The sequence below is a fragment of the Sciurus vulgaris genome, assembly GCF_902686455.1.
Source record: "Sciurus vulgaris genome assembly, chromosome: 11".
NCBI classification, from domain to species: Eukaryota; Metazoa; Chordata; class Mammalia; order Rodentia; family Sciuridae; genus Sciurus; species Sciurus vulgaris.
In genome coordinates this window covers 25,486,652-25,502,312 of record NC_136472.1, presented here as the reverse complement: position 1 = coordinate 25,502,312, position 15,661 = coordinate 25,486,652, and the positions used below count along the sequence as shown (strand labels likewise).

At 36.3% G+C, this 15,661-nt stretch overlaps 2 pseudogenes across 2 annotated transcripts; one reads left to right on the top strand and one right to left on the bottom strand.

Annotated features, from left to right (window-relative positions):
• Positions 1-267: 267 nt before the first annotated feature.
• Positions 268-1,175, top strand: LOC306639169 (olfactory receptor 4C3-like; annotated as a pseudogene). Its single transcript has one exon. The product of its transcript is annotated as an olfactory receptor 4C3-like (transcript).
• Positions 1,176-11,076: 9,901 nt separating this feature from the next.
• On the bottom strand, positions 11,077-11,999 carry LOC306639138 (olfactory receptor 4A47-like; annotated as a pseudogene). The gene has a single exon. The product of its transcript is annotated as an olfactory receptor 4A47-like (transcript).
• Between the last annotated feature and the right edge of the window lie 3,662 nt (positions 12,000-15,661).

Sequence of the window (15,661 nt, the reverse complement as noted above, 5' to 3'; positions counted from 1 at the left end):
TAATCCAGTTATTATTTTCAGTTAATGACTGGAACATCTGGTGCCTGGAAATGTTAACGTTAACAGACAGGCTCACATTTTGTGGTTACCAGAATCAATTGGTATGAGATCTTTGGAACAGAGGAGGGTTAAGGGGGACAGGGAAATGGCTTTGCCAGAGGGAAGCTTGTCACAATCTCACCCCTGGAATTAATTCTCTCACTTGTGCTTTTTGATATTACAGGTACAGGCCGTCCTGTGCCTGTGTTCTCAGCGTCCTTGGACTCCATGGGGACATCTCACAATATTACGGAATTCTTCATGCTGGGACTCTCAGAGAAGCCAGAGGTGCAAAGAACTCTCTTTGTGGCCTTCCTGATGATTTATGTGGCCACGGTTGGTGGCAACGTGCTCATTGTGGTCACTCTTGCCTCCAGTTCCATCCTGGCTACTCATATGTATTTTTTCCTGGCTGACCTATCCTTTATTGACACCTGTTATTTTTCTTCTCTGGCCCCCAAACTCATCGCCGACTCCTTGTATCAGGGGACAACCGTCTCCTGTGAGGGCTGCATGGCTCCACTCTTTGGAGCCCACTTTTTGGGAGGCGTTGAGATCATCCTGCTCACGGCAATGGCCTATGACCGCTATGTGGCCATCTGCAAGCCTCTGCACTACACAACCCTCATGACCAGGCAGCTCTGTGCCATGCTGGTAGGGGTGGCTTGGCTGGGGGGCTTCCTGCATTCCTCAGTGCAGCTCCTCCTGGTCCTTCGGCTGCCCTTCTGTGGGCCCACGTGCTTGATCACTTTGTGTGTGACTTGTACCCTTTGCTGGAGCTGGCCTGCACCAACACACGTGCCATTGGTCTGCTGGTGGTGGCCAACAGTGGTGTGATCTGCCTGCTGAACTTCCTCATGCTGGCTGCCTCCTACGTGGTGATCCTGCGCTCCTTGAGGTCCCAGAGTGCAGAGGGGAGACGCAAAGCCCTCTCCACCTGTGGGGCCCACTTCACGGTGGTGGCCTTGTTCTTTGTGCCCTGTATATTTATTTACATGTGCCCATCATCCACTTTGTCCATAGACAAGCACGTGACAGTATTCTATGGGATCCTGACACCTATGCTGAATCCACTCATTTACACCCCAAGGAATGAGGGGGTAAAAGCTGCCATGAGAAAGCTCTTCACACTGTAAGACATTGTGGGGGATGGTGAGCGGTAAGTCAGGAATACAAGTGACTTTATTTCTGCAAATAAAACAACGGAGACTTTTATTTTTACTATTGCATATCATATTCTATCATGTACATTCCTTCTTCTTCATAGATTTTCATGATTTATTTGACCTTTTCACTTGAATTTGCATAATTATAAAATAGCTCTATGAAATTCATACGTCCTAAGTTGTTACTATTCACACTTTATAAATGAAGAAATTGGTGTTGTTTGATGTGGTTAATTGATTAATCAAGGTTGTCTGTTTTTGAAGCTCACAGTCAGTTATTTTGATGCATCATCTTTAAAGAGGAATCTGTGTTGATATCCTTTGAGTCTGTGTGGTAATTAAGTGAGCCATAAGGAGAGGTGAGATGTAACTTAATACCTTATCCATGTCTTCAGCCTCATGTGCACCCAGGCCTGGCCTCTGTCCCTTCCTGTCTCTGTTTGTGACTTCAGCAGTCGTAGCTGTTGCTTGAGAGATGGGCTCTGCAGGCAGATCAACCAGAGTCTGAACCTGAACCTGAGGCGTGGCCTTGAGCAAGTGTCAGATTTCTACAAAGTCTTTGATGCCTGTCTTTAAAGTCAAAGTGGAGATATTTCAGATTCGCATGTTTAATAAGAAAGTCTTTGTACTTTACATGACTTGCTTGTTTCACTTAGCATAATGTCCACCAGGTCTACCTGCATGTAGCTATGCCAAGGTATTCATTCCTCTTTTCAAGGCATTAACTTTATATTTAATAAAGCTGGGGGCAAATGGCAAAAGTAATGTGTGTTCCGAAGTGTTATTGTGAAAACTGCATTGAACAATCTTCAGGAAGTTTTAAATGCAGTCTTTGGCACACAGTAACTCCCAGGATGTTTACTTGGTATTATCATGTCTATCCCAAGCCTTTCTTCACCCTCCATAGAGGGCCTGCTTTCCTCTGCTTTTCTTTCTCCTCTGGGTTGAAATATACATTGTTTTTTGAGAAGAATGGTTTATGTTTTTGTGAGTAATGCAAAGGGGCATGTCCTCTCATTTTTCTTTTTTAAAAGTTATTTTATCTTTTCACTTTTTCTTTTTAGATATACATAACAGTAGAGTGTATTTTGACATATTATACATGTATGGAATATGAATTATTCTAATTAGCATCTCATTCTTGTGGTTGTACATGATGTGGAGTTTCACTGGTTGTGTATTCATATACAAACATAGAAAAGGAACTCCAAGGGTCTTTGGTGCTGTGTAATGGAATGCATGCCTGTGTTTATTCCATCTTTTTCTTGGTTTTACAAGGTCTGCCTGCATCCCTGCCCATCTTCATCTTTTTATTTGTGCACATTAATTATACTGAGTGGTAGGTTTCGTTGTGGGATGTTCATGCGTACTCGAAAACATCATCTCATCACTTTCATTCCATAACACCTCCCCCAGTTTCCTCTCCTTTCTCCCCTGATCCCCTTCCTGTCCCTCACTGGTCTCCCTTCTAGTTTCAGGGAGTCCCTTTCTTCCATGATTTTTTTCCTTCTAACTTCCACATATGAGAGAAAACATAGGGTACTTTTCTCTGAGTCTGATTTATTTTGCTCAAAATTATATTTTGCTATAGTTTATCCATTTTCTTCCAAATGATATTATAAAATGATGTTTTATTCAGTCAAAATATTACCTTTAAGATTGGGGGTTCCATACTTCTATTCTTTGTTTAACACATAATCTGTGTTTACTATGGTGAAATACTTGTTGTGCAGTCTGAACCCAGGGGACCTGCACATCCTGGGCAAGTGTTCTACTGAGGTACACTGTTAGACCTATGTCACTTTTGTACTAAGCAGAAAGATAATAAATGGACATTAATATGAAAAAAATCCATTATTAGAAGTAATATTTAAAATTAGTTTCTCAGAGCCAACAAATTTGGAAATTTACAAAGAAAATATCAACACCCATAATACAAATACATTCCTATACATCAGTGATGCATTTACTGGAAGAGAAATTAAAAAAACAAAAAACAAAACAAAACAAAAAAAAACCCAAAAAACAAAAAACTACCCCATTCACAATAGCCTCAAAAACATCCTTGGGAATCAATCTAACAAAAGAGGTGAAAGACCTCTACAATGAAAACTACAGAATACCAAAGAAAGAAACTGAAGAAGATCTTAGAAGATGGAAAGATTTCCCATGCTCTTGGAGAGGCAGAATTAATATTGTCAAAGTAGCCATACTACCAAAAGCACTATACAGATTTAATGCAATTCCTATTAAAATTCCAATGACATTCTTCATAGAACTAGAAAAAGGAATCATGAAATTCATTTGGAAGAATAAGAGAATCAGAGTAACCAAAGCAATCCTTAGCAAGAAGAGTGATGCAGGTGGTATCACAATACCAGACCTTAAACTACACTACAGAGCAATAGATCAAAGATTTAGGCACTAGAACAGAAACCCTGTGCCTAATAGAGGAAAAAAGTAGGCCTAAATCGTCAACATGGCTGCTTAGTACCTGACTTCCTTAAAAAATCTCCTAAAGTACAAGAAGTAAAATCGAGAATCAACAAATGGAATGGATTCAAACTGAAAAGCTTCTTATCAGCAAAGGAAACAATCAAAAATGTGAAGAGAGAGCCTATGGAATGGAGAAAATCTTTACCACATGCACGAATCTCCAGGATATATAAAGAACTCAAAAAACTTAACAGCAAAAAACAAATAACCCAATGAATAAATGGGATAAGGAACTGAACAGACACTTCACAGAAGAAGAAATAAAATTGATCAACAAATATATGAAAAAATGTTCAACATCTCTAGCAATTAGAGAAATGCAAATCAAAACTACTCTAAGATTTTATCTCACTCCAGTCAGAATGACAATTATCAAGAACACAAGCAGCAATAATTGTTGGTGAGGATGTGGGGAAAAAGGTACATTCATACATTGCTGGTGGGACTTCAAATTAGTGCAACTATTATGGAATGATTAGTGCAACTAGTATGGAAGTTTCTTCAGAAAACGTGAAAGGAACCACCATTTGACCTAGTTCTCCAACTCTTGGTTTATACCTAAAGGACTTAAAATCAGCAAACTACAGTGACACAGTCATATCCATGTTTTTAGCATCTCAACTCACAATAAACTGTGGAACCAACCTAGGTGTCTTTCAGCATATGAACGGATGAAGAAAATGTGGTATATATATATATATATATATATATATATACAATGGAATATTACTCAACCTTAAAGAAGAATGAGATGGTGGCATTTGCAAGCAAATGGATTGAGCTGGAGAATATCATGCTAAGCAAAATAAGCCAATCCCAAAGAACCAAAGACCGAAGAATGTTCTCTCAGATATGTGGGTCCTAATTCACAATAAGGGGGAGGGGCTAGGGAAGAATAGAGTTACTTTAGGTAGAGGGGAGTAAAGGGAGGGGAGGGGGTATAGGAATAGGAAGGATAGTAGAATGAATAGGACATTATTACCCTATATACATATATGACTACATGGCCAATGTGATTCTATATCATGTACGACCAGAAGAATGAGAAGTTATAAGTGCATTCTACTGTCATGTATAACTAATTAGAACAAATAAAAAAATTTAAAAAATGAAATAGCTCTTGCTTTATCCTTAAGTTTCTGTGTTTATGAAAAAACAGTTGCAGGCCCAGCATGGAGGCACATGCCTGTAATCCCAGGTGCTTGGGAGACTCAGGCAGGAGAATTAAAGTCAGCCTCAGCAAAAGTGAGACCTAAGCAATTCAGTGAAACCTGTCTCTAAATAAAATACAAAATAGTGCTGAGACTGTGGCTCAGTGGTCGTGTGCACCTGAGTTCAATCCCTCGTACCCCATCCCCCCCCTCCAAAAAGAAACATGCAGAACTTTTAGGCAAGATATTGTCTTCTTTTACTTTGTCACCTTTAGCAAGGGTAATTGATGATATCTAGGTACAAGTTAGACCTTGAATTCCCTTTATATAGAAATACACTGAAGTGGGAATTTGGACTCAGTCATGTAAGCAAATGTGGAGTTCTTTGAGGGACTTAAAATAAAATTAGGTTCTTACTTTACAGAACTATGAAAATAAATTCCAGAATAAAAACCCTAAACTCAAAAATTCCTTATAAAAATTGTCAGAAGACAATATTTGAGAATATATTTGTGATGTAGTTTATAAAATGCTTTGTGAATGAGATATAAATGGATCAATAATTGAGGCTATTTAATAAACAAACTGCTTTTGAATAATAAGACATCATAGAAAGTTAAAAGAGCAGTCACTTCTTGGGAGGATATATTTGTAATCTATATAACTGCCTAAAAAGCAGAATGCAAAAATCACTTCTACAAGTAAGAAGAACAGTTAAACAATCAATAGATTAACAGGGAAATGTATGAAGAAGAAATTTACAGTTGATATTAACATTTTAAAAGATGACTAGCTCAGTAGAAATCAGGAAAATGGCAAATTATCATAACCAGGAAATTCCATCATTACATATTAGCGTGGCAAAGACTAAATACCTGACATTATCAATGTTGCTAAATGAGAAGGGGCAGACTCTCTCACACTGCTGGTGACATGGTCACCATGGAAAGCTACTCTGTGGCATTTATTCAAGCTAAAAAACAAACCATTTGGTTCACTTTCAGTTGTTCATTAAGAGAAACTCATGAATGTACCCATGGAAACAAAATATTCATAATGGAATCCTTTGTAATAAAACACAGAATCAATCAAGTAGAGAAGGCTTCAATAAAATATGGCAGATATGATGGATGAATGTACACCAGTTAACAGAGAGAAGCTGAATCTCCTTCTACCAATAAAGATTTGTCTGAAGAACTTAATATTGAGTGAAAAGGTGAGTTGAATATTGAGGTATCTAGTATGTCAGCTTTTAGGGAAACAGAAACCACTAAACACCAATATTACCTTGTCTCTATGTGTGCATGTGTGCAGATACTTATGTTTGCAAAGACAGGTGCTGTTTTTAAAAAGAAAGGAATGGGAGAATACTATCAAATTCATAATCTTTTTATTTTTTTTGGTCAAGAAAAATAGCACAGGAGTCTATTACATTTGATTTTGTATCTTAATTTTAAAAATATAATTCATATATGACATCATAATGAAGTGGAAAAACAAACATAAACTATAATGCTCTAGGTCAGAATAGCAGTTCGTGAGAGGTAGAAAATGGTGATTGTTCCCCCTCCTTCAAGATGAAGAAATTCTGATGATGCCCAGCTCCTGAGCCAATGAATTCCTCATGTGCCTGCGTATTTAATAGCATCTGTGCTCACCCTGACTGAGCCTCCTAGTTGAGGCTAGTCGCTTCATTGCTCCCATTACCTCTCTCTCAACACACCAGCTCCAGGACCCCTTTATTTTGAATTATTACTGTTGTCATAATGTTGACTTCATCTACATCTGTTGTTAAGCCTCCTCCTAGCCTGAAAGATGGAAACTACACCACGGGCAAAATTATTTCTTTGTTTGACTTATAAGGCATCCTGGTCAAACATACATTTCAGATGCTCCGTTTCCTTGTTCAAGCATGTTTATTTCACTCCCTAGGTGATACCCCAGTAAAGGAGAGTGCACATGAAAACAATAGTAGCTGACTAGTGATAGAAGAGCTGCTAATGTTAGTTCCTTTCCCTGACATAGAGAAAAGGGAAGTGAAAGAATAAAGAGTAGAAATAACCTAAATCTCCAGATTTTGAAGTGCTGTGGAAAATATGCTGGTGAGTCCAAAAAGAATCCTATGTTTGAGATTTTTCTTCTACAACTATTCTATGGCTACTGGCAAGGAACTTAAAACTTCTTTTTTCACCTCTCATTCCTCAAGCGAAGTTTCTTTCTTACTGCACAATATTAAGAGAAATACAAATTTTATTTTTTAGATATGAGTTGTCCCCCAAGGTATTATAAGCAGTAACTCTGAGTGTTACAATGAGGATACCATTACAAGGGACACCACCATAACCAAAAACCCAAACATAACATTGCACCTAATGGATCTCTCAGCTGCAAGTGACTCCTGGTAAGGTATCTAAGGATTCTGGGTCCCTTGCAAGCTATTCCAGCCAAAGGCATAAACTGAATCTAAACATAAAGAAACAGTGAACAAACACAAATAGGAATCGATAATATCTTCAACAAAATAACAGATGTTAGAAAATAGGAAGAAAGACGCAGGAATACTTTCATATGAAATGAAGCCATGCTGAATGTAGGACAGGAAAATGCAATGTGTGACCTTGGAATCTCTTTTCCTACAAAGAAGGCATTATTGGAGTAATTGGTGATATAACAGTAAGGAAATTAGATTATATGACAGTAGTTTTTCAGTTTTTTTTTTTTTAACTTTGATCATAGTGCCGCTGTCATTAATAAAATTTTTTGCTTTTTGGAAATGCTTAGAAGTTTTAAGACTGAAAGGTAATCACATTTACAACTTATTCTGAACCTTTCAGAATATAATAGCAATAAGTTCATACACGTATATGAGAAAATGGGTAGGTGAAAATTACATTTGCATATCTCTATAATAATATACATATATTCATATACACAAATTCACAAAGGGAGAAAACTAAAAAGAAAAGCCAAGTGTAGAAAAATGTGAATACCTGGGAAACACGGGGCAAATGGTATCCAGGAATTTCAGTCAAACTTAAAAAATTTTTACACAAATACATGTGTGTGTGTGTGTGTGTGTGTGTGTGTGTGTGTGTGTGTGTGTTGAACTAAAAATACAGCAAAAAGTAAAAGACTTGAAAGATACTGTTTGTTCCATTTATGCAAACAGGTCTGAAGGACTTGTCATATCCACCCACTGACTGTATCTACCACAGGTGAGCACAGGTCACAGGTCTCAAATTTGGTTTCTGGCATGGATGCTCTCTCAAGATCATGACTTTGTAAAGGATTCCTAAGTTCCACCAAAAAGGTTGCACATATATAAATCTCTACTATTTTTACTAAGAAAAACCAGTATAGAAATCCCTTTCAAAAACCACAGTAACCAGGCGTGGGACGCTGAGGCAGGAGGATTGAGTTCAAAGACAGCTTCTCAGCAAAAGCGAGGCACTAAGCAACTCAGTGAGACCCTGTCTCTAAATAAAAAACAAAATAGGACTGGGGCTGTGGTTTAGTGGTTGAGTTCCCCTAAATTCAATCCCCTGTACCAAAACAAAACAAAACAAAACAAAACAAAACATCCCACAGTAATCCACAAGTCCTGAAAAAAATGATACTGACTTAATAAATCTGTACTTGATTTTTTTTTAATTTGAGAAGATTTCATTTATTTTTACTGCTGAGTAATATTCCACTATGTGAATATTAGACAAATTGTTTATCCATGTACTTTGGGGAAACATTTGGGTTGTTTCCAGGATTTATCTATGATGAAAAATCTGCTATGAACTTTCTTTTGTAATTCTTTTTGTGAACACAGCTTTTCACCACAATTGGAACAACTGCTTGAGTCTATGTACTTTATTTTACTTATAAACCTTCCAAGAAATATTATCCAATGCTTTTTAAATTGTGTCGGAAAATGAAACATTTTGAAGAGTAAAACTAATTCGTTCTATAAGGCATTTAATCAACAATTATTTCTTGTGTCCAGAACCATCATATGTGCTAAGGATCTATCAGGACACTTAAGTTCTAAACAGAAAATAGACCAATAAAAATTTAAGAGTAAAAAATGTATCATGTCAACTAATCAAATGTGCTAACATAAAGTATGAAAGGAATAAAAAAAATTGGAGATGAACTTATTAAAAGGTGATTGGGGGCTGGAGTGCTAGCTCAGTGGTAGAGCACTTGCCTAGCATGTGTGAGGCACTGGGTTTGATCCTCAGCACCACATAAAAATAAATAAATAAAATAAAGGTATTGTGTCCATCTACAACTAAAAAAACTTTGAAAAAGGTGATTGGCTACAGTTTAGTATATAAAATGCAAAAAAAATGTTTCACAGATATAAACCTCTATTATTTTTACTAATAAAATCAATATAGAAATCATTTTTAAAAATCACAAGAATCCATTTATACAAGAAAGTCATATAACACTACAGTAGCATAGTTAACAAACAGATGATTTACTACACTGAAATTCTATGATATAATTGATTATATTAATACATATAAAGATAAAATTGCGTAACCACATACATAACTTGCTAAGAAGGTACTTTGAGATATCATGCACCTCTCTATTTTAACAAAAAACAATAAAATAGAAATTAAGATAATTTTAGTTGTCATCACCATTATTTCATATTATACTGGATATAGCAGCCAAACCAACTCAACAAGAAAAAGAAATTAACAGTGTTAGAATACTGACAGCAAGAACTGCCAAAATCATTGAAAGTATACTAATAAGTATACTAATGTCATTTAGTATAGAGACAGAGAAAAAGAAGCCATTCCTAAACTGGAAAACCACCTCCAAATGAGCACGCTCTTCATAAAGCTTATGGCATAACTGCAAAGAGAAACAGACAACCTAAGTAAAGTGGGGATCTTTCTGGAATAGACTTTATAGGTAAAAATAACTACAAAGAAATGGTAAATTGCATTGATGGGTAGTCATATTTTTAGCAGTAATAGTATTTTTTTTCCCCCAAATGTATCTCAGCATCCTCCATTGTACTTTAGGGAGTGTTATACTCTTTCCTTTTCAATAAATCTGTGTTCTGCTTGCTTAAAACAAATCTACTGACACACAGACACAGACACACAGACACACACACACACACACACACATATATAATATATATAGTTGACAAATAGGAATCATACATACTTATGGTGTACAACATGATATTTTGATATATGAATACATTGTGAAATAGCACCAAAATAAAGCTAATTAACACATCATTGACACTCATGGTGCAAACTTTTTCATGAATTTTTTTGTGGTGAGAACACTAAAAATCTACCTTCACGTCAAGTGCTAAGGGCAATGCGGGGCTATGGATGATAGTTACCACACTATACATTAGACACCAGAAATCATTTATCCTACCGAATAGCACTTTGTACTCTTTAACAAGCATCTCAGTTCTTCTCCCTCCTGCCCATGACAGCTCCCATTCTGCTCTCTGCTTGGGGTCTCTTTTTGATTCCACATATACATGGCAGGGGGCGGTATTTGTCTTTCTAAGTCTGGCCTACACCATGTAGCATAACGTCCTCCCAGTTTGCCTTCATTGTCACAAAGGATAAGATTTCTTGAAGAATCTTAGAGACACAGCATGGTGCATGCATTTGAGAGTTGCACTGAGAGACCCTGGGATAGGTAGATTTATTCTACAGTTTTAACATACTGTGTTGGTTTACTTTTAAAATCATCATCTATTACATTTTCCCTTTTTATTTTAGAAGAAAAATTATTCTATAAAATTTACACATGTGACTTGACTGCTTTCAAATAAAATGAGAGTTTATATAGCATTTTTATACTTAACTACTATAACTAAAAGAATAAAAAATCTAAATGTAAGACAAGGAGTGACAAAGCAAGAAATAAAATTAATACAGAAATTAAACCATTGCAGTGTCTCAAAAATTTCATTCATTAATTTATTGCATCTTATTTACGGACTCCCTACTATATGTGCATTACAGTGGTCCAGTGATAAACAAAACATTACAGAGCTCACATTATAGCAGGGAACTCAATTCATAGCACAAACACATGTTTTGTTCTTTAATTATACTTACCAGAAATGCTTTTGAAGAAAAGGGAATTTAATGTTAGTTTTTAGAAAACTTATATGCTCTAAGGATACAGATTTATACTGAAATGACTCTCCCCATAGTCGGCAACTCATTCATTTCCTACCTGATGTGATTTTTCCTCCCCAGAGTTTCCTCATAGCGTCTGTCATCTCTGAGTTTCTCAGAGTGTAGATGAAGGGGTTCAGCATGGGGGTTATGACAGTGTAAAACACACTCAATGACTTGTCAATGGGGAGAGTCTTAGCTGGTCTTGCATACATGAAAATACAGGGAACGAAGAAGAGGACAACCACAGTGATGTGGGAGCCACAGGTGGAGAGGGCCTTCCGCCTCCCTTCCTGACTCAGGTTCTTCAGGGAGTGAAAGACGACCACATAAGACAAGAGTAAGAGCAGAAACACAGTTGTGCAGATGAGTCCCCCATTGGCCATCACCAAGAGGCCAATGACATAGGTGTCAGTACAGACGAGTTGCAATAAGGGGTACATGTCACACAGGAAATGATCAATGACATTGGGGCCACAGAATGGGAGCCCGTAAATGGTGCTTAGTTGAATTACAGAGTGCAGAAAGCCTCCAACCCAGGACACTACCAGCAGCACAACACACACCCATGGCCTCATAATAATTAAATAATGCAAAGGCTTACAGATGGCCACATAGCGGTCATAAGCCATTGCCAACAGAAGAAAGACCTCTGATCCACCAAAAAAGTGTTCTGTAAAGAGCTGAGTCATGCAAAGCTTGAAGGATATAGTATTTTCCCCAAAGAACAAATCAGAAATCAACTTGGGAGAGAAAACTGATGAATAAATGGCATCCATAAATGATAAGCTAGCAAGAAAGAAGTACATTGGTGAGCCCAGGGTCTTGCTGAAGGTTATGGTCATAACAATGAGCAGATTTCCCACCATGGTTAGGATGTAGACGAGCAAGAACATAACAAAAAGTACTTTCTGCTCCTTTGGATTCTGTGTGAGGCCCAAGAGGACAAAGTAAGTTGTATTGCTTCTGTGTTCCATCTATTCTTTTATTGATGCTTATTCCAGATATTAAGGAAGTTTACCTACAAAGCAATGGAAGCATCCTTAGAAGTATTATAATCTTGATCTTTATCCATTCATTGTCTAAAATATATGTAAGAAGCATCTATTTGCATCCATCTTCCTGCTATAGATATCTGATTTACCAAATTGAATAATGTAGGATTCTCTGATCTACATGATTTGATACATAATGATGAATTCATGCAGTTAAAGACAAATTTAATAAGAATCGTTATAAACATGTTCACTCATGCTATATTATGGTTCCACAGAGGTGGAATTGTTAAGCCTCCTGGAATCTGGGAAAGGCTTCCCAGAAGAAGCCATACTTAATGATGAGTTTAAGTGAGAAGTGATATAACAATATGAATGAAAAGGAATTCCATGAAAAGATGCACATGTATTAAGTCAATGGGTAGATGCTGCAAGAGTCTCAGGTGTAATCTGCAATCTGCATAATGAGAGCGAGTAAAATAAATTACTATTGTATAATCATAGACACAAAGTCACTGTTTTAGTTGCTAAGAGTGATTGATTGCCCTTCCTCCACTTTCCAATACACCAATACACATCCATTGTACAATTGGTCACAAACATCTTAGCATTCATATATCTAGGCACATTGTGCTCACCATGTTTGTGATTTCTGATACAAGAATGACTTCTCTACAGCTCTCCTCTTTCCTTTCTGAGCCCTCACCAGAATCACCTTTCAATGTTTGTATTTTTATCTATAGTTACTTCAAGGAAACTTAGGCTTTTTCTATCATGATCCCAAAATTCTCGCAGTAGCTACCCCACTACTCAATCTCAGAGCTACTTCCACATGCTTGGATATTTATTACAGCAGCATTCCAAGACCGCTTCCCATTAGCAAAGCTGTATTTGTTTGCTAGAGCTGCTCTAACGTTAGTAGCATATACTGAGTGGTTTGAACAACAGAAATTTGTTGTCCTGGAGTTTTGCATACTAATTCAAAATAAAGGTGTGGACAGTGTTGATTCCCTCAGAAGACTGTGAGGCAAGGGGCTGTTCTAGGTTCCTGTCCTTGGTTTTGCTGGTGATCAACTGTATTCATGTGTTGATCATCCTGTATCCAGATTTCCCATTCTGAAAGATCACCAGTCACATTGGACAGGGCTAGCCTTTAGTTTCATTTGAGGAGTTCTGGAAAGACTCCATCACCAAATCAAGTCACATTCTGTAGAGATGGGGACCTCAACATTAATATGAGGTGGGACTGGGGAGAAAGGAACACGATAAAACCACAATATTTTATGTGGTACTATGTGTGACCAATAATTATCACATAGTCTCAGATGTCATACCAATTCACTTAAACCTCTTTTTACCATCTTTACTTGGATATTCTTTCTTTTCCTAACCTGTAAATGCTTAAAGCACCCTGGAATTGTCTATCTTCAATACCGTGTCTCCCTTAACCATTTAATTGACACCTCCAAATGATATCCATTTAGTAATTTCAAAATTAGATTTTTAATTTTTCTACAATAAATCTTTCACTTCTTATGTTTTCTTTATCTAACCAATGTTTCCTCTTTTCATGTAACCATTCAGACCAAATTCTGACAATACCCTTGAATCTTTTATTCCTCTCATGTTACTTATTTGTTTATTCAATAAATCCTGTTCACTCTCCCTATTAATGTTTTGCAAATCAGATCCTCCTCCATATATATATCACATCCCTGGTCCACTGCTGTAGCCCCCTGACAGGTCTACCAACTTTCATTTTGGCCTCCAAGAAACTGTTTTGCTGAATCAGCCCAACTTAGCATTTTAACTCTTAATCAGATCATCTCACTCCTTGACTGAGAACTCCAATGAGAGATTCTGATCTCATGATCAATAAATCAATCCATTGTCTCTACATTGGTCTATGTGACCCTGGATGACTGTGATACAGCCAACTATCCAAATTCATCTCTTAAATTTTCATGTTCATCTGCTCAAAGCTTTTCACTAATCCTCAGATATCCATAATTATTTTTAACCAATTTTTTCCCCAATTTCTTTATCATTTTATCTCTTTTTCAGGAACATTGACCTGAAAAGTCATAAAGTAAGCATTTCTGTCTTCCTTTGCTAGGTATTTATCACCAGATTGTCTGATAATTTTGCAAATGATTTTCTTCCATAGTATTAAAGCAATTTCCTTCATAAAATTGAAGCACATTTTGATAGAATATTCAGATTACCTACTGGACAAGTCAACGTTTGCTTGGGTAGGCTTACTGGAAAGAGTAGACTGAGCACCTGATACATTTTTAAATGTGTGTTTATTGACTCTTTTCAGATATATGGAACATTTGGATGCATTTAAACTACATTCTGTACTTTTCAACCATTTTATTTCCACCAATTCTAAGTAGTAATTGCTAATTTCAGAGACCAGAGCAGTTATAACAACATCTAAATTGATAAATCTTGTAGAAAGGTTCTTGGCATAATCTTTTATTTATTAATTCTAGCAACATGTATCTGAACAGTACCTACCTGTGTCATGCTGATCAAATAAGGTGAACTTCCAGCTACAGAGTGTCGGTTAACTCATTAAGACTCATATTTTTGAAGACAGAAATCTTAGTCTGACTGAGGAATCACCTTTTAACTATGAGTCTTTTACTTTTCCAGATGGATGCATAATTCTTGAGGATATAATTTGATCTCTGACTTAATTTTTAAAAATTTTTGCATACATTCAGGACAACTACCAATTACAGCCTGACTATCCACTTCCTGTACCAACGCTTTAATTTTACAAACTTAAGTGATATAATTTCCTGTTTAATAAAAAGTTCACATAATTCCAATTGTGGTTTCTGCTACCAAGTGTGAAGTCTTACCTTCAGAAGTTTAGGTATACTCATCAATAGCTAGAATTCCCTCTACCAACCAGGATGTACATGGAAGGCTAAAGGCTGTAGTTTCTTCAGGATATATTTGAAATCATACAATTATGACTATACATTTTATACAATGTCTTGTAACTATTGCAGAAAATCATTAACACTCATTGTAGATTAATTTCAAAGGAATTTCATGGTGCAGACAGAAAAATTACAATTTTCCATATTAGGCTATTTTATAAAAAATTCAAACTATGTTGACATAGAAAGATAGGAGCTAGCCTTTTTAATTAGAAAAGTTTTCTAAGTTCTTTCCTGGTAACTTGAATAAAAATAATAACTACCATTCAGTTGGGAAGCCTGTCTCCTCTTGTGATGCTATGGTCTTGTACTTGATTTTTGAAGAGTTCATACCTTTGACATTTGTATACCTTGTTTTAACCCTAATAAAGCATCTTTAGAAATAATTTATCAGTTGCTAAAAAGATAGCATCTTTAACCTGCTAGGCAAAGATCACTGAAGATTTTTATTTTATGACACCACATTAATCATGAAGTTCTGCAACTGGAATGAGTCCGAGAATCATTCTTGTTTAATTAATTTCACTGGATTTTTCCAAATAAAAATTTAAATAACATCTATATACAATGATAACAGCAGATTGGATATAAAGTTAGAGTAAAAAAGATGTAATGAGAAAAAAATAGTTATAGAAATATGGGACAAATACAAATCAGGAATAAACAGAAGTCCAGTTAGTTAGTACA